Genomic DNA, 23,179 nt, shown 5'->3' on the forward strand with positions numbered 1-23,179 from the left:
GGATTGCAACAATATAAAAATATATATCAAGCTATAAAGTAAAGAAAAAAAAGAGAGAAATTAACGCAGAGGCAAGATGTATTATTAATTGAAAATATGGAGAGAATACAACGCCACAACAATATTGGCTTATTCTAAACTAAAAGAGGAGACCTATATTTATAATACACGAGTCAAACCTTAAAACTAGGCAAAAGATGGAAATTAAAAAAAAAAAAAACCACTTAAAAGAAAAAAAGGGAAAAACGTGTCCGTATTTACCATACATGGCGCACACACACACATATTCTTTCCTTTCTTCAATTGGCTCACATAAGATTTCTTTCCAAAACTAAGACACACACAATCTTCCGAATATTGACCAAATTTTGAGGCAATAATTAACAATGTTCGGTGTATTGAATAATATTGAATAGTAAAATAGGCAAAATTTTAATTGTTTTTCTTTAACGGTCCACTGTAACTAGGCCTAAAAATTCAATTGCATCAAAATTAATCTACGTGAAAAAAATAAAAATATAGTTCTCGTTGCAAAACAAGGATGAGAGACTAAATAAGCACGCAAGTTTGAAATTTCAGAAAGTTGCGACAGTACAAATCATTTATTATTATGACACATATAAAGCAAGGCTGCAAATGAGAAATTCTTCCTGATCTGGCTGCCCAACAGCATGGAGTACTGACCACACCAAGGGACAGACAGCAGGCAATTTGTTTTTTGTCAAAATGTTCCTGGACTAGCATGGAATTCAATAGCAATAGCAGTTGATTCTATAAGTTCTTAGTCCCCCTTGTCGGGTGGGCGCCGGCCGATCTTTCGACCAGATCCCTCGAGCCCACTCCACTCTTGGATCACCCCTTCTAGGTGGTTTAAATGCATGTGGAAGAACATATTAAGATTTCGAAGAATAATTTCAACGATCGATATATTATTCACACTAATATTTTTCAAAACTTTTAAAAGTGATTCTGCCAACAATTTTGGAACCCCTTTTGCTTGAGCATATCTAAGTGAATCAAGTGATTAGCCGAAAAAAGATAAGAATGTCTCAAATTGCTTGAAAAATTCCAATTCCAACGCGCTTCGTTGAATCTGTACAGGAAATGCCTATAGTTTATTCACATTTTTATTCTTCCAGAATACAATTGGGACCGCAAAAACTTTTCTCCCGATTGATTTTGAAACCTGCATGCATGATATTATTTTATTATGCCTCAAATAATCTTTGCACGAATCAGGCATCTTAAGTTCTACGTTCTAGATGATTTAGATCGACCCTAAAATGTTTTTCTTTTATATACTCACTTTTCATTTATTTGTCACGGAAGAAGTTCAAAATTTAACAGTGAATCTCAAAGAATTTGAATATATATTGTATATGAAAGTTTGATATTCTATTTAAAACTATAAAAAGAAAAATAATAAACTGTTATTTTTTCCCCTTCAGTATTAAATGACTGGTCTTTGTAACTCATTCTGACTTGTACTTTATTTACTATATGTGGATGGTTCGATTCTTTGTTTCTCGATTATGATTTTTCTTTTGTTGACAGAAGTATATAGTTTCTTGATTACGATTTCTTGTGTTCTTGGCAATTTTTATTAAATATTAGCAATTGTGAGTAAGATGCATGAGAAATTACATGATACAGATTATCTAATATCAAGTCTCAAGACACGAGTTTTCTCATCATCAAGAAAATGTGGTTACATGGACGAGATAGCTAGTACCTATTGCCAAGAGAAAAGGGATTTGCCTTGAATTACCTATGGCAGGTTTATTTATTATTTTTCAAAGGAAAATTAAATTATCAATGTCTTCAACAACGAAAAATATGCTTGTTGAAAACTTTTTGTTGGTCTCGTAAGTCACTGTTAAAAATACAAAATTAAAAAATAGAAAATAAAGACTTGTTATATGTAGAACAAAAAGGAGAATAAAATAAAGAGAGTAAAAAATATTTGAGTTTATTTCATTGTAATATCGATCTCCATATAGGATTCAAACGAAAGCTACAAGTTGATCATGACACTGACTTCAAGAGTAAATATGACTATTTTCTAGCTATCAAGATAAGGCCAAATATTTTATAATAATCCCCTTTGATTGGCTATTTACACAATAAATGCATCGTTACAATCTTTATTTGAAAAATTTCCAATGAAAAAAGTTCAAAACTAAGGAAAAATTAGTATAATTATCTAAAACTCGGTGTACTAAAAATATCGCCATATTAAAATTTTGCCACAAAAAAAAAAAACAAAAAAGACAGTGGCAAATGAACTCCGGTAGATCATTGTTAGAAATTAAGAAATTAAAAAAAATAAAAATAAATAATGACTTGTTATAAGTACAACAAAAAAAGAATAAAATAAAGAGAGTAAAATCTCGTGTTTATTTCATTATAATTTTTATCCCTATATAGGATTTAAATGAGAGCTACAAGTTGATCAAGATATTGACTTAAAGAGTAAATATGACTATTTTGTTAAACATACTAGCATGCTTTTATTCGAGCTCGAAGTTGTAGGAACGAGATGTTAGAATTTGGGTTTGACCTGAATTCTTTGTTCAAGATAACTGAGAGTTCTAATTAAAATGCATACTAAAAGAAATTCTATTTGGAATGTTTTTGGAATCCTATTCGAAATCTATTTGGCAAATTCTTGTTGTAGTTCTATTTGGAAACCCTATTGGAAGTTAAAATTTTTGTTGGACTTCAAGAGATCAATATAAGAAAAGCTTTAGATATTCTATTTCATCTACAACTCTACTTCTAGGGCTTGAATCGTTCCCTATATATATTTGTCTCTTTTCTACAATTTAGTTTGGTTGTTTAGCCTCATTACAAGTTATACAAATTATAAATACAAAATCTTTATATTTTTTCTCCATAATATAATAAAATTTCTATTCTCTACAAATTATTTTGTTCATGTGATCAATTACTTAATATTGTGGCTATAATCTCTTATTTTCTCCAACAAATTAGTATTGGATTAATCAATATCATCTTCATTTTCATAACAAATTGGTATCAAAGCTTTTGGTTCTGAAATTCTTGAAAAGATCGAGGTTTTTTTGTGATGGCAACGATGAAGTATGTTATTCCGATATTAGATCGTAATACAAGATTCTTTTTGTGACCGATAAAAATGTGAGCAGTACTCACTCAAATTGATTTGGATGATACGTTGTTAGGATTTGACAAGATGTCCAAAACTTGGATTCCGAAGGAGAAACAAAGGAGAGATCAAAAGGCCATATCTCGAATACATCTTTATCTTTCTAATAATATTTTTCAAGATGTTTTAAAGGAAAATTTAGTCGCTGCATTATGGTTAAATTATGAGCAATTATACATGACTAAAAGTCTTACTAGTGAATTACATCTTAAACAACATCTATATTTTTATCATATGACAGAAGATAGATATTTTGAGGATCACCTAATTGCTTTTAAGGAAATCGTCACTGATTTTGAGGCTTTTGAGGTTAAATATGATGAATAAGATTTGGGATTGATTTATTGTGTTTATTGCCCACTTCATACATGTCTTTTAGAGACACAAGTTTATATAGTTGTGATATTCTCACCATCAAAAAAGTCTATGATGCTTTATATTTGAAGGAAAAGATGAGGCAGCTTTTGCATCTGAGGTTCATGGAGATGACCTCATTATTCATGGTGTCGTGCAAAGGGGTAAATCAAAGTCTAACTTCAAATTTTGTAATTATTGCAAGAAAAATTGGCACTTGATAGTTGTAGAATAAATCAAAATTGATTGCAAATCAACAATCAAAAACTTCAGTGCAACAAGTATTATAGAAAATCCCAACAATGATTGAGAGCTTTTACTTATGTCCAACTACAATTCTAAAACTGACGAGGCTTGGATTCTTGATAGAGCTTGCTGTTTTCGTATGTCTCCTAATCGAGAATTATTTTCAACATATGAAGAAGTTTCAAAAGATGTTGTGATGATCGGTAATAATAAATTTTGTCGAATAGCCCGTACTAGCCGGATCAGAATAAAGATATTTGATGAGATGGTTAGAACGCTTGATGCAGTGAGACACGGTCTAGATCTGATTCAGATCTAAAATGAAATCTTATCTCTTTAAGCACTTTTGATTCAAAATTGTACGTATACTATTGAAAATGGAGTCTTGAAAGTTAGTGAAGGAACCTATGTTTTGTTAAAGGGACATTAAAAATCCCATTTATATATCTCGCAATGTTATACAGAATCTTTCAGCAATCGGCATATTTTAAGAACTCGAGGGAAATTGGAGTTAGATTATGTACCGTTGGAGTCTAGTTTGGGGTTTTAAGAAAAAAATCTCAATTGAATTCGGAAGTTATGTTCGAATAAAATGCTTAGCCTATTCCATGCTTCTAACTAAAATATCCTTTCTTCTTCCAACCAAGAGATCAAAAAATAAAGAAATGGTTAATATACTCGAGATAGTTATGAAGTAAAGGCTCCGGTGTATAGAGAAGGCCTCACCATTTAAGAAGTAGCTATAGAAACAACGAAACCCATTATTTCGGTAAATTCTCCTTGCCACCATTATCGACTGTGTCATTGTATTTAGTTGCTCCTAATAGACTCATTTTTAGCCATAAAACTCTAAATAGGTACAATTCTACATATATAGTTGATGGTTTAAATGCGATTAAGGGTGTTGATTATAGTCAAGATCCTTCTTTTAATACATTCAGTTATGGTGATTCTTTTACAAGACTTGCTTCAGCCTTGTTTGGTGAGTCTTGATCTCGTTTGATTTTGTTGCTCGTGATTCAAACAACTTTGGTGTCCAAGGTATTTCTTGAAATTTTGTTAATACTCAATTAATGAGTTTTTTGCCCTAGTTAGGATAGCGGAGGTGAAGAATATTTCCAGTTGAAAATTTCTTGATGGAGAAGTTCATTTGTGTTCTTCATTAAAGAGTTCAAGTTTACTCCTTACTGTGGAATTTGTCTCCGGGTTGCAGTGTTATTCATGTCAAGATGGAGATTGTTAAAATTTGGGAGTAAACCAAATTCTTCATTGAAGATATTTGGAAGTTCTAATTAAAGTACATACTAAAATGAATTCTATTTGGAAAGCTTTTGGAATCTCATTCGAAGTCTATTTGCAAATTCTAGTTGAAATTCTATTTGGAAGGCCTGTTGGAAGTTGGAATTTGTGTTGAACTTGAAGAGATCAAGATAAGGAAACTTTTGGACATTTTATTTCATGCACAACTATACTTCTAGGGTTTGGATTGTTCTCTATATATTTTTTATTCTTCTCTACAATTTAATTAGGTTATTTAACTTCATCATAAGTTAGACAAATTATAAACATAAAATATTCGTATTCTTTCTCCTTATTATAATAAAATCGCGATTCTCTACAAATTATTTTGTTCTTGTGATCAATTACTTTATATTGTAGCTGTAATCTCTTTTTTTCGAACAAATTGATATTGGATTAATTTGGTATCATCTTCATTTTCGCAACACGAGATGTTGAAGTATTTGCTGTTTGCTTACCATCAAGTACTCATTCTCTAGTCAGAAACTCGATCACAATGGAAAGAGTTTGATGTCCACAATTCACCAACTTCGGGATGTTATTGAAGCAAAATCAAATCACCAAGCTTATTTATTTTTCTTTAACCATTTTATACCCGAGTTTTGCATTCATTTGTTATAGTTTTGGTTTAGTGGAAGTTAAATGGAGGTTGTGGATGATGGGAGGTTAAATTTAAAACTTAAAATTTAACTCCTCACTTCAATCATTTTGTACAAATTAGGTCAGGTCAACCAACATGAATGACTCGTGTTAACCAATATCTCTCACTCGCACATGATGACTTGACCTGATTCTGATATAATATCAATTAGACAAGACAGTCTTTCTTTCCTAATCAAATAAAATGTAGTTATTGGAAACATGCTAAAGTAGTAACACCGAGATAAAATTTTGAAAATCAATCAAAGGTCATAAGGATACATAAGTGAGGTCATATGTGCGAGGGATCTATTCTTTTATCTCATTGGTCGATAAAGCACATATGGTATAAAACATGTGTTACGGTGTTTTCTTCCTTTTCCAAGGCGCATGTCTCATTTCAAAATAGGTATAATGGATAGCAAAATCCTTTTCGATTACTTGTTGCAATCTTATCTTATCAAAACGGCTAAAACATGTACACAATATGATTACTTTGTTTCATCTTGGCACATCCCAAAATGTCTGAAGCTATTGTTCGTATAAATGAACCAATCTTAACTTGATTGACATACTTTATGTGTGCATATAAAACAATAATCTAGTGATCAAAATAAAAGATTCTTGTTAAGAAACGAACTCAAAATATTGTTCATTAATGAACTTATAAAAAATGTTTACATAGTACATAATTCAAGTTCTATGCAATCTAAGAGATTTAACATGAGTTACAAAGACTTCTTTAGAAACAGGTTTAGTAAATAGATCAACTGCCATTTGGAGTGTAGAATATATTACAAACTCACTTATTTCTTCCCTATGATGTCTATTATGAAATTATATTTTGTATCAATGTATTTAATTTTACTGTGATACTTGAGATCCTTTGTGTATGCAATAGATGTCTAACTATCACAGTTGATCAATATAGGTCCCACATCACCACTAAGAACTCTTATATTCTAAAAAATTTCCTTAACTAAATTGTTTCATGTACTGCTAAAGCATACGAATTGTGCTTCCATTGCAGGAAAGAAAAGTACATATGGTTCTTTCTACTCCAAAAGATGGCACCATTATTAAGCAAGAATGCATATCCTAAAGTTGATTTACGCTCATCTAGGTCTTCAGCCCAATCCTTTGATATCACATTGAATAACTAGCAGCACCCTTTAGATATCTCTATATCCTCTTAATAACTATTCAAAACTCCCTTCCAGGAGTAAAGTGATACGTGCTAACCAGACAAATGAATTAATAAATGTCAGGATGAGTACACATTATAGTGTACATCAAGTTTCTAATTGCACTCTAGTATGGTACTATAGGCATTTCTTCTTTCTCCTCAAGAGTTTTATGACACATGTGGAGACTTAGAGTTTTGCCTTTCGATATAGAAATGTCATTAAGATTGTGATTCTCCATTTAAAAACATTAAAGAATTTTTGTTGTATATAGCTCTAGTGACAGAGTAAGAAGCCACTTTGAAGGATCTCAATGAAATTTAACGCCTAATATATAATGTGCTTCACCTATAACCTTCATTTCAAAATTTGAAGACAATCATTTCTTAATGATTTTAATATATTAATTATCTTTCCCAGCCAATAAGATGTCACGTATGTAAAGAGATGAAATTAATAACTTTTTATTGGACCTTTTCAAGTAAATACAATGATCTTCGTCCATCATGACAAATTTGTACGAGATATCCGCTTTGTCAAATCTTAAGTACCGTTGTCTATAAGACTACGATAGGCCATAGATTGATCCTTTTAATTTACAAACTTTATCCTCTTGGCCTCTTTTAATGAAACTTACTAGTTGTTGCATGTAAATTTCTTTATTCAATTATTGAAAAAGGCAGACCTTACATCCATGTGATGTATTTCTAAAGCTAAACATGCCACTATGGCTAAGAGTAGGAGAATTAAAGTAAATCTTATGACTGGTACAAAGGTCTTTTCATAATCTATGCCTTCCTATTGAGCATAATCCATTGCTATCATGTGAGTTTTATACCTCTATAGTCTCATCAACTCTTCGCTTTTATTTTGAGAACCATTTGTTCCCAATAGCTCTCCTACTACAAAGACCCAATTTCTTCTTCCTTCGCATTCTTCCATTTTTTTCTTAGTAGGGCATGATACAACTTCTTGTTCTGATTTTGGTTCTTTATCATCTTTTGGAGATGCTAGTAACACTTTCCTTTCGGACTCGAAATGATATTTATGCGTACTTTTTCTAGTACTTTACGAAGTGAACGCTCCTAAGTGACTCTGTCAATTAGAGATAAGTTGCTCCCACTTGGATCAACAAGTGGAAGTGCTTTCTCTTGTACCTTAATTGATTCATCAAATACAACTCTATCATCTAATTCAAACTTTTTTTCCCTGTTAGAAAAATCACTCTCAAGAAATGTCACATCACGTGACTCTATCTCAGTTATAGTCCCATCCTGATTTTCACATATGAACATGTATCATTTGGATTGGTCTAAGTATCTTATAAAGATATACTTCTTTCCTCGTAGACCCAATTTTTCAAACTTGCTTAAGGAATCATGAATATAGGTAGCCAATCCCAATGCTCTAAGATAAGTCAAATCAAGAGATCCATTTATCCAAAACTAACACCATCTAGTAGGTACCGATTTAGAGAGAAATATATTCATAATATAGGTCGCAGTTAACAAAGCTTTTCTCCAGTTGAAAATGGGTAAGTTAGCTTGTGTCATCATGAACCTCACCATTTCTAGCAGCGTTCTATTTTTCCTCTCAGCGACACCATTTTTGTTGTGGTATTGAGAATAGTTAACTGCCAAATGATTCCTTTATCATTACACAATCGTTTGATCTTTTCTAATAAATATTCATACATTCCGTTAGTTCTTAAGGCTTCAACCTTTCTATCTATTTTATTTTCTACCATATTTAAATATCGTTTAAAGGATTCTAATGTCTCTGACTTATGAGAAATTAAACAGACATAACATAAAGTGCAATCATCTATAAAAATTAATGAAATAAGAGGCTACATGTCTTACCCTCACATTCATGAGGCTATATATGTCTAAATAGATCAACTACTATAGAAATTGGGCTCTTAAGGTTTTACCAAATGGTTTTCGTGTTATTTTTCAGATTAGGCAATATTCACAAGTAGATAATGAAACCTTAGAGATTGAACCTAGCAAGCCTTCTTTAGCTAACATAATCATTCTCTTATCCAATATGTCATAATCTAGCATATCATACACATAAACATCAACATTCAAATTTTTAGAAAAAGAAGAAAAAGATACATTGACATAAAATCATCGATTTACATAATAATTTTAAGTGTTTGAATTACAATCCAACACAAGAATGCCAACTTAAAGATATCCAGATATATAATATATATTACTATTATTTATGTAGACAGAGTTCCAATTAAAGTTCAAATGAAACCTAATCTTAAAAGAACAACTGAAATTAGGTTTCGACGTATCCCTAGCGCAAATAGGACATCATAAATGAGAATAGTACGACCTTCATGCAAGTGTAATTTGCATGTACTAGTCTTTTCACCTCAACTTTATCATCGTTTTCTTATCATATTCATGAACTTATGATCTTGTAGGTTAGGATTTTAGGAAAAGAGTGGTGACATAAATCCACTTTGTACAAATTGGGTATCAACTGAACCCTATAAACGCTTTTTTGATCCGTATTTATATGATTTGTTGCTCCTCAATCTACAATTGATAGAGAAAAAGGATTTAGTTAGCTTAGTAGTGCTAGAAGCAAAAACAGGACTAAAAGAAGTATTTACAAGAGCCACCTTTTTTGGCTCGAGGCATTCCTAAGCAAAATGATCCTACACTAGACAATTGTAGCATTTCAACTTGCTCTTGTATTTTTTCTCTTCGAACTAGTTTTCCTTCTTGTTGCAAATGGATTTATTCTTTTTAGGTCCCTGTTCAGTTTCTTTTCCTTTCCCTTTCTTCCTTTGATCCAGTTCTCTTTACACTTAAAGCCTGATGCTTTTTCAGAACTAGATTCAGTGACAAAAGCATGTCCAAGGAATTTAGCAGTTCCAAACCGCTTGTCCTCTAGCTCAACATGGTAGGTAATATTAGCAAAAGTTTGGATACTACCATTGTAAGTTAGATTGAATTTCAATTCTTGCTGATTATCAGAAAGATAGCAGATCAAAACCTGAGTGTGATCAGTTGATTTTAACTTCCTAATCATAGTAGAAATGGTTCTCACAAGGTGTATGATGTTATGATTGGGAGGTTTCTTGTAAGTGTCAAACTTACTAGTTAGCTATCTAAATATTGTCATACTAGTACAACCATATTTCTCTCTCAAATATCTAGATGTTATGAGCTACTGGGAATTGCCCACATTCATGAATGAGATCATCCACAACAAAACTTACCAAAACCGTAGGAGCGATAGAATATTTCTTTTTTAATGCCCCCAAGAAAATCTTGTTCCTCCAGCATATACCAATCATTAAATTTGTCACGCTTTTATTAAATTTAGCAATTATATTCTTAGATGTCATGGTCTATCAAAATTTTAGAGACAATTACGTCCATTTATGCACACATGTCATTTTATGATCACTCAAAATTAAATTATATGATAATTTTAACACTAGATACGGAGTTGAAAGTTCACTAAGTTCTCAATCATCGTCTATCATCCTAATATTTCATTAGCCCAAAATTACACCCATAGGGCAAAATCATAAATCCTAGATCAAAATTACATAAACTTTGTTAACCTTAGAACTATCACTTAATTAAGCAATCAAGAACGTTTAAATAAGCAAGACATTTTGATTATATGTAATAAATATAAAACATATATATAAACCAAAAATGTCATATATGTACATGCAATTAGAATAAAATCCTCTATTCAACTACAAGATATGAAAAATGTATTACGTAGATATTGTTCGACAATTTGAACTAACAATACAAAGATAAACTAATTTTAAAATTTTCATTTTCATTTCTTCATTTCCTCGTCAAAATCCTGTTCAGGTAGCTGTAGGCTAGAGATGGTAAATTGTCTAGAATTTCAATAGCAATATCATATCAATGTTTTAGAAGAGTTCTCATTAGATGTTACCTACTCTTCACCTCACGTATAGGCTATCCCAAATGCATTAATTCTAGATGCATTGCTTCGAAATGTTTTTATGTGTTGTATCAAGTTATTTTGTTGATCCATTTTAAAGTTTTGATAAGCACGTAATTTTTCAATACGCTCCACGTTCCGTACTTTTCTAACATCTTCTCTAAGGATGCTAAAGTGTGCATTGATCCAGCCATATTTGACTAAACACAAAATTCTAAAACAAGTCACAATGGTTCACATATCTTAATCAAGACATACGCAACTCATAAATGTGAAAAATATAGTATTTTAAATACTTTCAAAGTATTTTTCATTTTTCAAAATAAGAGAACGCGGCAAAAATTTGCTCCTACTAGGCAAATACCACTTAGTAAATAGATTTTATATAAAAATAAAATAAAATATAAAAAAGAAAAGAATTCAATCAAGTCAAATATATATATTATTGCTTTTTACAATTTATTTCAATAAAAAAATATTGTTAATTTGTTTGAAAATTAGTTCAATTATATAGAAAAAATGAAAAATACTAAAAGGATCAATTTTCAATTTTTAGAATTTCAGACTGGCCCCTACATGCCCCAATGAGCTGAATTTCAAAATTTTTAAAATCTTTACTTTTTTAATAAAAATAAAATAAAATTGTGCACTAGTTGACACGGTGCTTGTACTACACACGTCACCTTTCCTTCACCGAAAAAAATATTTGTATGGTCTGTTTAACTAATTTTGACGTTTTGTGTTCATCTGTGTGGTCAAATTTTATAACATCAATGTCTAAAATCATATTTGCAACATCAACATGTTAATCCGTGAGTAGGAGATTTTTTTCTAATAGTTACTATTCATCTTCACAAATCATGTCGAATTTCCAAAAAAAATGATAAAATTTTGGGAAAAACCAAAATTAATTATCTTTATTCTGTTGGAAAGGCCTCGGGAAAATCTATCCAATGATATAAAATTGGAAATGCAAAATGCGATGTAAAGAAAATTATCTCGTTAAGAAGTTTCAGATTCTTAAACTACTACTCCATTTTTCTACCAAAATACAAAGCCATGTAACATGAGATTTTACAGAAATGTTTTATATTCAGCCATTTACATTTGGTATAAATTTCATGAATTTGTATGGACTATATCATTGCCATTAACGATGCTTAAGCTTTGAATGAGAAATGAAATTCATGCATTTTGATCAACTTACTTTCTTGAGCCGAAAATTAAGGCTTGGGCTCAGCTAGGGCTTTTTGAAGATGGGCTTTTTTGGTCCGAGCTGAGCAAAAGCTTAGTAAAAAATTCAAGACTCGGCCTGAGCTTTCGACTAGGGCCTTACCGAGTTGAGCTGGCTTGATTTTTTTTGCCTGTTGTTTTTTTTAAAAGCAGCTAGCATTTTCAAGCCGGCCAGGCACCTCAAGATGGGACTCAGCTCAAGCTTTTTGCGGGCCAAGCCAAGGGCAGCCCGAGCCGACGAGCCTTTTTGCCATCCCTACTTCTAACTGAGTTCTAAGTTGTAAAACTCAATTGAATTCCAAGAAATGAGAGGTTGAATTACTTGTCTTCTTGTTGCTTGATTACTTACCAAGTACTCCTTCTCCGATCAAAAATTCAATCACAATGAAAACAGTTTGATGTCTACAATCCAAAAATCAAATTTGAGATGTTATTAAAGAAAAATCAAGTCATCACATTCATCTATTTTTCTCTATCTATTTGCACTCAATTGTTGAATTCATTCATTATTGTTTTGGTACAGTAGAAGTTATATGGAGGTTGTAGGTGATAGACACTACACCAAAAATCATCATTTGCAACACGTAAAAGGTAACATTCGGTAGTTAAATGTTGCTAAAAGGGTCTACGGCAACATTTTAATAAGCGAATGTTGCCATTAATTAGCATAATTGAGGTTTGGAAACATTTTGTAAGTAGATGTTGCTAATGCCGCTTTTCGCAACATTTAATTAACGTTGCAAAAAGTTAATTTTATAGCAACATTTGATGAATGTTGCTAAAACTCACCTTTTACAACGTTTGTTGGCTGTTGCAAAAAATTTCCCTTTTGCAACGTTTATTGAACGTTGCGAAAACTTCCCCCTTTCGCAACGTTCAATTAACGTTGCGAAATGAAGAAAAAAACCTCAACTTTCACCCCCAAGTCCCAACAGCCACTCACAAGTCTTACAAACAGAGTCTTCCATCTCCACGGTGCCCTAACCTATCTTCCGTCTCTCTCTCTCGCCTACAGTCCCATGAGCTCCGCTTCTCTCATTTTCTCACCAAATTGTCGATGCCAGTTTGCTGATTTTTGAAAGTTTTAGCACTATTTTCGTTGAATATGGGGTATGATTAATCTAGTGAAAGTAGGTTTTTTTCTCTTTCTTTCTTTCCATTTTTTTTCTTTTCATTTGGGTTGAATGAATAACATGTTCTGCAGGCGGCGGGTTCAGGGACGGTTTCTGGTCCGACTCTAGTGGCGGCGGCTCTGGAAATGGATACTGCAGCTGATGCCAGCAGTGGTGAGATCAGGTAGGGTTGGAATTTGAGGTTTTTTTTTTTGGGTGTTTAAATTGGTTGACGATAAGTTGAGTTCTTTTAGATCATAGGTGCTATTGAGATCAGTTTTATGTGCGTATATTCATATAAATTGTTAGGGAAAGAATCCTTTGGTGGATATATGCTGCAATTTCAATACACAAAATCTATAATTTGCTGGTTCAGAGGCTGCCTTTTAGCCTTATTCTGTACTCGTGAAACTTTGGATACTTACACCTAGAGACATTTATTTATGCACGATGGAGGATATTCAAAACAGGCCTCATGAATTCATTCAGAAAATTTACCATTTGACCTTTTTGGGGCCAATAAGACTGATTTACCAACATCACTTAGGAATACACATATTTCACTTAATTTTGCATTATCTCCTGGAAATTCCTATTTATATTTCAGCATCGGTGGGTGAAAATGTTGAGTTTTATTTAGCATTTTTGAAATGTTGTGGCACTCAATTTGTTTTAGTTTGTAATTTTTTTCTGGCATTTCCTATGAAGTTAACTAAGTTTGTGCCAATAAGGTTTGGTTAATATCTTGTTAAATGAAAACATACCATGGTCATAAAACATAATTCTATTGTGTTTCTTTTTTCTCGACTCCTCGCTTTTCGATTGAAATGTTCTTTGTTTTGGATTTTTGAGTGCTTGCAGCATACAATGGGAGAGTGGTTCAAATGGCCAATGGGCAGTCTTGTTGGAGAACAATAATGTCATTGGTCTTACATGTTTAACAAAAAATCTAATGTGATAATTGATGTTTCTGCTTGTAGCATCCTATGATGTGCATCCAATCAATTTACCTATCATTTCTAAGATTTTACCTAGTAGCATCCTATGATGTGCACAGAATTTATTTGTCTAACTGCGTTTAGTCATTGTAGCATTTCAATAGCAGCCACTTTAAATTGAGCAAAACAAGAATTGCTTTCATAGAACTAATAAATTCACCATTGGGCAATAGCCAACAGGCAAAAGCAACCATCTCATTATCATTATTTGATTTTTAATTAGGAACGAGTTCTCATTCCAAAAATATCTGTAGATTATTTTATATTTCTTTGATTTTTTCAATAGGGTTCCGTGATTTTAGTTCTATGATTTCATAAGGATAACATCATTTTGATTAGTGGAATTAAGCCAAACATGAAGATAGGAAAGTCATTTCCAGCACTTCCATCATTTTGTATGTATAGACGTGTAGATGCATGTATACTGATCATTTTGATATTAGATTCAACTTCTCTATATGCTTCTTCAGCTCTTTAGTGTTGTTTCAATCAGTTACTAGTTATGTTTTCGTTAATTACGAAGAGAAATGTGTTTATATATGTGTGTGTGTGTGTTTTGGGAAAAAAACTGTCTTCAGACCTTCCAATTCTTGGATACACAAATTGTCTAAGGTAGTATTAAACTTAAAGGGACCATATTACTGTTGCATAAATCTACATGATAAATGTTCTCTTGTAAAACATAGATGATTGGATGGAAGCTATGGACAAAATCCTTCCACCCGTTCACCCCCCACCCCTATTCAGCCTCAGCCAATTGGCTAAGCTACATAACTCACTGTGCATTCTTGCTTTGATGAAAATGTTTGAACTCCCAATATATCGTTTTATCACATAAATCCCTGTCGCATTCTCCATTTTGACCAATATGCTCTAATATTAAAAAAAGGGGCAACATGATCTATTCTTTTGATTATTGCGTCTTTCTTACCTACTATGACTAAAAGGGATTCCATTGATTTTCTTTTAGTATATTTGACCTTAGATTTCGAAATATTCCTACTAAATTCCAACTTGTGATTTATTCCCCTCCCGTCTAATTAGTTGAAACTTTATTACTAATGTATAGCATATAGCTAAGGACTTCATCTTAGTACGAATATGGAGGATATAATGGACAAAGAGTGGTTGCACTTATCAAGGTGATAATCTAAAACTAATTTTGCAAATCTAAATATGAAACAAATAATATATTAATGTATAATTCGCCAAAAATTTAACTTGCAGATTTTCAGAACAATACAGAGCTGGAGCATGTAATTTTGTTGAACGAGCTCGTGAAAATAGTAATTCAGAGATGATAGTATGCCCTTGTGTTAAGTGTAGGAATCTAATGCATCACCATTATGATATAGTCTACGAACATTTGGTTATTCAGGGTATGGATCCTGCATATAGCGTCTGGATATTTCATGGAGAACAACCAAATACATCAAATTTAGTCGATGTGCAAATGCTCGAGTCACGTAGGATGTTCGAGGACTTCTATGCACAACGCGATGAAGATCCTGAAAACCCTCCTGATGGAAGAAAGAAAGAGCTCGAAAGTTTAGTTCATGATGCTAAAATTCCTTTATATCCTGGCTGTAAGGCGTTTATGAAGATGTCAGCTTCTGTTGCTATGTTTAAGCATAAAGCTTCACATGGCTTATCAGGCAGTGGTTTCGATGAACTCATAAATCTTGTTTGAGACATGCTGCCAGAAAATAATACACTTCCGAGCTCATTTTATGAGATGAAAAAACTTGTTAATACATTCGATCTTGGCTATGAAAAGATGCATGCATGCTATAATGATTGTTGTCTATATAGAAAGGAGCTTGAACATGCCGAGGTCTGTCCAAAATGTGGTTCCTCAAGATGGAAAGTTAACAAACGGACTAAGAAAATTGAAAAAAAAGTTCCTGCAAAAGTCTTACGTTATTTTCCGATAATACCAAGACTTAAGAGAATGTTTGGAATAGATGAGATGGCAACACAATTAAGATGGCACGCAAGTAATAAAAGTTCAGACGGCAAAATTAGGCATCCGGTTGATTCATTGAGTTGGGAAACAATTAATAGAAGGTGGCCACATTTTGCATCAGATCCTCGAAATATTAGATTAGGTCTTGCCACTAATGGATTTAATCCTTTCAAAGATCTAAGCTCTAAATACAGTTGTTGGCCAGTAATTCTAACTATATATAACTTGCCTCCCTTATTATGCATGTTAAAGGAAAGTCTAATGTTGAGTTTATTGATCCTGGGACCTAAGTAGCCTAGTAATGACATAGATGTTTTTCTGGCACCACTTGTAGATGACTTGATATTGTTATGGAATGATGGGGTTGAGATGTATGATGCAGTTACGAAGTGCACATTCAATTTAAAAGCTATTTTGATGTGGACAATACATGACTTTCCTGCCTATGGAAATATATATGGATGGCCCGTCAAGAGAAAGATACATATTCACTATGGTTGAAGCATGGTAAGAAGTTTGCATACATGGGACATAGAAGATTTCTCTGTTTTGGCTGTCCATTTCGCAAAAAAAAAGGTGGTTTAATGGACATATTGAAAACGGTATTGGGCCGAAGATGAAAAATGGTGAAGAAGATTTTACTGAAGTTGCTAAAATTACAAATGATTGGGGAAAATGTGGTAAGCCAAAGAGGAAGAATAATACAACTCAATCTCACATTACGTGGAAGAAAAGATCAATATTTTTCAATCTACCATATTGGAAGGTAATTGTTGTAACGTTTCCCTCTTTTTAGTTAATACTTCTACTAACGTGTAACTGAGCTTTTGTTTTATTTGCAGACTATACTTGTACGTCACCATTTGGATGTAATGCACGTTGAAAAGAATATTTGTAATAGCATCCTCAGTATACTTTTGGATGTCAAAGGAAAATCTAAAGATGGCATTAACTCTCGTAAGGACTTAGAAGCTATGAACATTAGGCATGATTTGCATCCTGAGAGTAGAGGAGATAAATTCTACCTACCGGCTGCTCCTCACACTTTATCAAAACCTGAAAGAGAAACGCTTTGCAAAAGGCTTGCTAACTTGAGATTACCTGATGGTTATGGATCTAATATTGGAAATTGCATTTCGATGGAAGAATTGAAGATAGTTGGACTGAAGTCTCATGATTGTCACATTTTAATGCAACAATTACTACCAGTTGCGTTGAGAGGGCTTCTACCTAAAGGAGCAAGGAACTCCATTTCGAAGTTGTGTTCATTTTTTAATGCAATATGCCAGAGAGTTGTGGATAGAAATAATGTCGAACAATTAGAGGAGGACGTGATAGAAATTGTATGCATGTTGGAAAGGTATTTTTCACCTTCCTTTTTTGATATAATGGTTCACTTGACAATCCATGTTAGGAGAGAAGTTCGTTTATGTGGACCAGTACAATATTGTTGGATGTACCCATTCGAGAGGTAATACTCAATCAAGATATTCAAATAGTGAAATTCATTATGAAATTGGTCGTATATGTTTCAAATATTTGTATTTGTATAGGTATATGAAAGTGTTGAAAGGGTATGTTATGAATCGTGCACGGCCTGAAGGGTACATAGCTGAACGTTATGTTGTCAAGGAAAATGCAATGTTTTGTAGCAAATACATAACACAAGCATCTGAAATTGGCGCTAAGATTGTACGCAATGAAGAATATGGTAGTGATTTCTTGGTTGTAGGGCGTACAATATCTAAAGGGAAGCCGATTGTACTGTCTAATTACATGTTGAAAGTTGCTCATCATTATGTGTTGTCAAATAATACAGAAGTTCAACCATAGATAGAGTATTTTTATTAAATAACTACTTCAATAAATTTGTAGTTGTTTTACCATATTCATTTTTTGATATATTGTATTTACCTAGGATGCATATGGCTGAACTCAAGAGTTTTGACAAGCGACTAGAAAGAAATGAGACTTTGTTGCATAAGAAACACATTGATTCTTTTGCTACCTGGTTGGATGATAAGGTTGGGATACCAAAAAAATATATATATACGCCTCTCAGTTTTATTAGTTATTTTATTTCTAACATTTTCAAAATAAACACAGATTAAATGTCAACTGCTGGTGGACAATGTTTCGAGCAATTTGATGTGGCTTGCACGTGGTCCTAGATGTCAATCCATGTCATACTCTGGATTTGTCATAAACGGTCTTCGATTTCACACTAAAGATGCAGAGAAATCACGTCAAAATAGTGGCATTTTAGTTGAGGCAACAACTATTTGCAGATCCAGTGCAAAAGATAATGCGCATGTAGTTGGGCAAATTATTTATTATGGAGTTTTACGTGATGTTATAATTCTTGATTACAACGCATTTTATGTTCCAATATTCAAGTGTGATTGGGCAAATATCGTGAACAAAATAAGAAGGGAAGATGGATTCACTCTGATTAACCTTCATGAGGGACTCGAACAATTTGAAAATGATCCTTTCATCTTGGCGACACAAGCAAAACAAGTCTTTTACTCAAGAGAGAATGAAACATCCAGTTGGTATGTCGCTTTACAAGCACCATCAAGAGACTTTCATGGTTCACACATGGAAGAAGATACTACGTATGAGATAACTATTCCACTAGATATATCACAACGAAATATTGATAATCTTGATGATGATGAGAATTATGCAAGGATAGGCGTTGAAGGCTTTTTATGTGATCCGTAGAATAGTTTGGTAACTAGCTTATATCCTATTCATTTTTTAACATGTTAACATGTGATATATATAGTATTCATATCGTGCTGAAAAAACTCATTTTGAATTTGTTAAAATCTCTAACCTTTATTTTTTGTGATGTTCCAGATTTGTATTCTACATTTTGGGCAGCTTTCTAATCAAATGACAGTGCATTAAATATATTACGAAATGGACAATTCTGAGGTAATTATGTTTTCTTCAATTTGTGTAAGTTATTTCTTAAGCTTTGATCATAATGACATTTTAATTTTTGTGTTGCATTGTTACAGTCTACCAGGCGAGCTTCCAATAAGTGTAAACAACAGAGAGCTGAAATTGCTATGGCAATTCGAGAGAACAATAAGAAGAAGGTACGGATGTTGAGCGAAGTAGAGAATTCTTTAGCTACTCCAGTTGATGATGAGCAAGACACACCACCGTCAAATGCAACTGTAGAAGTTCTGAAAAAGAAAAGGGGTCCAACTCAAGTGAAAATGATTACTGGAAATAGTCATCAGAAGATGGAACTTGAATTCAACGAATATGGGCAAGTAGTCGGCCATAACTCAGTTAAGTTTGTTAGCATAGTTGGAGCCATGGTACGAGAACATGTCCCTGTTGTAATTAAAGATTGGCATTCGGTTGATGGGAAGAAAAAAATGGAACTTTGGAATTTTGTACAGGTAGATTTGTTAATTATATTGTTGAGATTATTACTATATTTTTTCCAGACTTTAATTTAGTTTTTTATACAAGTACAGCAAAGGTTCGATGTCACTGATTGTTATCAAAAAATAACATTTCAATAAATGGGAAAGTATTGGAGGACGTTTAAGTCAAGGTTACGAAAACAAATCAGAACTCAAGTTGAATCTTCTGTAAATAGAGCTCGCAGTACAGCCCTTCTTAGACCGAAGAATATTACATCTGAAGAAGCATGGGAAAAATTTGTCGAGGAAACACTTTCAACCGACTTCCATGTAAGTATATTTGCATACGAGGCTTCAAATTTTTATAATTACTGTACGTTAATACTTTATGATTTCGCAATAGGAAAAAAGTTCAAAGTTTAGCAATATGAGAACATCTCAAAAGCTTCTCCATACAATGGGTCGAAAAGGATATCCACGTATTGCCCATGAAATGGTAAAATTACAAACATATCTACTCTTCTTATTTGAATTGTCCTACTCTAGTATATGTAATTACCAAATATTTATTGCAGAGAAAAAAAATCCAAATATAAAGGGATTGAGAGCTAGAGTATGGACTCAAGGCCATCTTAGAAAAGATGGAAAATCGATAAACAAAGCCGTTGCCGACACTGTGGTATGTGTTTTATATTCAATGTTGAACATAGAATAAATTGATTTATTATATGTATCATTTGTTAATATAAATTTTGAGTTCCATGACTACAGAAAAGGATTGAAGCATGTGCTGAAATAATTTCTGATACGCCAACAGAAGACTCCATTCGCGATGATGCTGTTGCTCGAGTTTTAGGCCCTGAGCGCTATGGAAGAGTTAGAGGACTTGGATTTGGAGTTGCACCATCAAAGGTGGATGGACAAATTCAAAGTAATGTGAGAGTTAGAGAACTTGAAAGTCAACTACAAGCTCAATCAGAAAGGATGAGAACATTAGAAGAAAAGGTTGACAAGATGGGAGCGTTAGAAGAAAAGGTTGAAGCACTTCTCAAACTATCTCAACAGGTTAATTTTTTACCTTTATATATACTACGGTAACAGTACAATAATATAGTCAAGTACATGTAGATTTACTTTTCATAATTTTTGTATCATCTTACAGAATATGGAGGATAAGAGTTCACGTGCTTTCACTCCTCAGGTTTTTGTATCCTACATTATTATATATTTATATGTTATAAATCCAAATTATATAGAAATCTAATTGAATTTTTTTGGAAATTTTATTTTACTATGAATTGTAGTCACACCAAGGAAGTGGTGTTCACGGAGGCACCGCAAATCTAGAAAATGCAAGGTGTCAATTATTACATTGGTATTTTGAGGAGGAAGAAGAAGTTGTTGCGGAAGGAAAGATTGCAACAACAGATCCATTTACAAAGGTTCATCACTTACCACTTGGACGAGATTGGTGGAAAGTTTGGGTTGAGGAAGTGTACATGAATAGTTTGACATTATATAGACCGACAAATGAACTTCGGACTCTTAGTGAAGCCATAGGAAGTACTGTTGCTTGGCCGAAGAGCAGTATTAGGCTTATTTGACATCATATCTTAAAATTTCACTCGCTTTTTAAATCTCCTTTTTAGTTGATTAGTATCTTTTAAGTTTTTTATGCGGTTGTAGAGTTGGAAACTATCTGATATGATGTTCGCAACTAGGCGTGGCTGAAACGATGCATGTGCTTTTGTAGGAAAACAGATTTTGGATTGATATATAGGTTGTATAGGCTAGAGTTTCATGTATTTGTATTTTGTATGGTTAAAAAATATGTAATGAAATTTTAATCTTATTTCCATTTTATCTTTTCATACGGGTTTTATGTGTACTGAAAAAGACAAATTGAGTTTGTGCACTACTTTTTTCAATTGTTGGTAAATTTGTATTTTTGATTCAGCAGTAATCCAGGTGAAAACAGCAAAAACAGAGAAAATGCAAGAAAAATGGGGAGCCTACGGCAACGTTTTTTAGACGTTGCTGTAGCATCTACGGCAACGTTTAAAAAACATTGTCGTAGGCTTCTCATTCACAGCTACGGCAACGTTACATAAACGTTGCCGTTGATAGTTACTACAACATTTTTTAGACGTTGCTGTAGCATCTACAGCAGCGTCTAAAAAACGTTGTAGTAGCTCTCTACGGCAACGGTTTTTAAACGTTGCCGTAGATGCTACTGCAACGTTTAAACAGCGTTGCCGTAGGCTCCCACTCTACGACAATACTGAGGTTTGCAACATTGGTCTAAACGTTGGAAAAAGTCTTCGGCAACGTTTTTCAAACGTTGCAAAAGACCTTTTTTGTTGTAGTGAGAATGTTAAATTTCGAACTTAAAATTTAACTCTTCCCTCCAAAAATCATTCCATGCAAATCGGATCAGGTCAACCAATATGAGCAACTCGTTTTAACATGAAAGAAGTAGCAATATTCTTTAACATAAATTCCTAATGAAGAATTCTTACTTTAAACGATGAATTTCAAGATCTTTTGTGTCGTTGAATCACCTTGCATTCCCAACTCTAAAATCTATATTTTCTTGTTCTTCAATGATCCCACTCCAATCACAATGGAAGGAAATTGTTATCCACAATCTAAATGTCCAATTTTGTGAATTTTCATGTTAAAATAGTCGTTTAAGAATCTTTTCAATTTTGGTGCATTTTTACATAAGAATTTTACACCATTTATGTTGCCATCTTTTCTCTCACTACATTGCAAAACTAAGGAACAAGAGTTATGTCAAGATCATGAAAGTTGGTAGGGGTTGAGGGAATGTTTAACATACTGGCATGCTTCTAACAAAGTTCTAAGTTGTATAACTTACTTGAATTTCCAGAAACTTGAATTACTTGTCTTCCTATTGCTTGCTTACTCACCAAGTACTCATTTTTCTTATCGGAAACTAGATCATAATGAAAGAGTTTGATGTCCACAATCTAAGAACCAAGCAAAATCAAGTCACCACCCTCATCTATTTTTCTCTATTTGTTTATATCCGAATTTTGCATTCATTCATTATGGTTTTGGTGTAGTGGAAATTATATGAAAGTTGTGGGTTGATCAGACGAAACATTTCAAAATAATTCCGTTGATGATTAATTCAACAATAACTGCTTCGTTAAAATCTTTATTTGAAAAACAAAATCCAATTAAAAAAATACAAAACTAAGGAAACACAGTATAATTATCTAAAACTTAGAGTACTAAAAAATAGCACATTAAAAAATTGTCAAAAAAATTCAATGGGACAACATGTGGACGAGAGAAAAAGATTATGGCTACTCTATTGACGCTAATCACCGAAGATCTTTAAATTAGTGCATCCCATTATTGTACGCCAAATTCTTGAACAACGAGGTAGCTAGTATATAATGCCAAGAGAAATTGGATTTGCCTTGAATCTCCAAGCTATCTCGTCCATGTAAAAAATAAAATATTTAAAGCTCATTTGCATTGTCTTCTTTGATAGTCTCCAAGTAACATCATCTGCACATAATAGCGTCGAGTTATCTTTGAATGAATATTAATATGACACTTCGATATCAATGGACAAGGTGC

This window comes from Olea europaea, unplaced genomic scaffold (assembly GCF_002742605.1).
Source record: "Olea europaea var. sylvestris unplaced genomic scaffold, O_europaea_v1 scaffold1233, whole genome shotgun sequence".
NCBI lineage: Eukaryota > Viridiplantae > Streptophyta > Magnoliopsida > Lamiales > Oleaceae > Olea > Olea europaea.